Raw genomic sequence first — 477 nt, 5'->3', positions numbered from 1 at the left:
GTTTTCTAAGACAAGAGTCTGGAAACACTCGTGAAAAGAAAAGGAATAGAAAGAATCAAAGTCTCACTACAGACGTGTAGAACCACAACCAGATTCTGATCTGACTGACTGAGTGACTCCTGAACAGGGCCGGTTAGCTCAGTTGGTTAGAGCGTGGTGCTAATAACGCCAAGGTCGCGGGTTCGATCCCCGTACGGGCCAAACAGCTTTTGAGTCAAAATTCAGCTGCAGTGAAACCAGGAGCGTTTAAAGGACTGAAAGTTGTGAAATCAAAACTGAGGCTCTACATCGTCCAGTTTGTTTGTTTGTTTTATAACTACATGACAGAATAATTCAACCTGCAGAAAAACCTGATTCATTTTCCACATTTTAAGATTTCATAGAAGAATTCAGGATTCATAATTTAAGATTAAGAACAGACATTTAAAAAGTCCCAAAGTCCCGACTCTGTAGAGGAGGCCATCTTTCCCTCAAGCA

General features: G+C 41.3%; 1 non-coding gene across 1 annotated transcript; it reads left to right on the top strand.

The window, feature by feature from the left end:
• Nucleotides 1–127: 127 nt before the first annotated feature.
• On the top strand, nt 128–201 carry trnai-aau (transfer RNA isoleucine (anticodon AAU)). Its single transcript has one exon. It is a non-coding gene; the product is annotated as a tRNA-Ile (tRNA).
• The last annotated feature ends 276 nt before the right edge of the window (nt 202–477 follow it).

This window comes from Seriola lalandi, unplaced genomic scaffold, assembly GCF_002814215.2.
Source record: "Seriola lalandi dorsalis isolate HSWRI2012SDOR001 ecotype SW California unplaced genomic scaffold, Sedor1 jcf7180001993837, whole genome shotgun sequence".
Classification (NCBI taxonomy): domain Eukaryota; kingdom Metazoa; phylum Chordata; class Actinopteri; order Carangiformes; family Carangidae; genus Seriola; species Seriola lalandi.
Note: the sequence above shows the minus strand (reverse complement) of the source record. Positions and strands in the feature narration are given on the sequence as shown.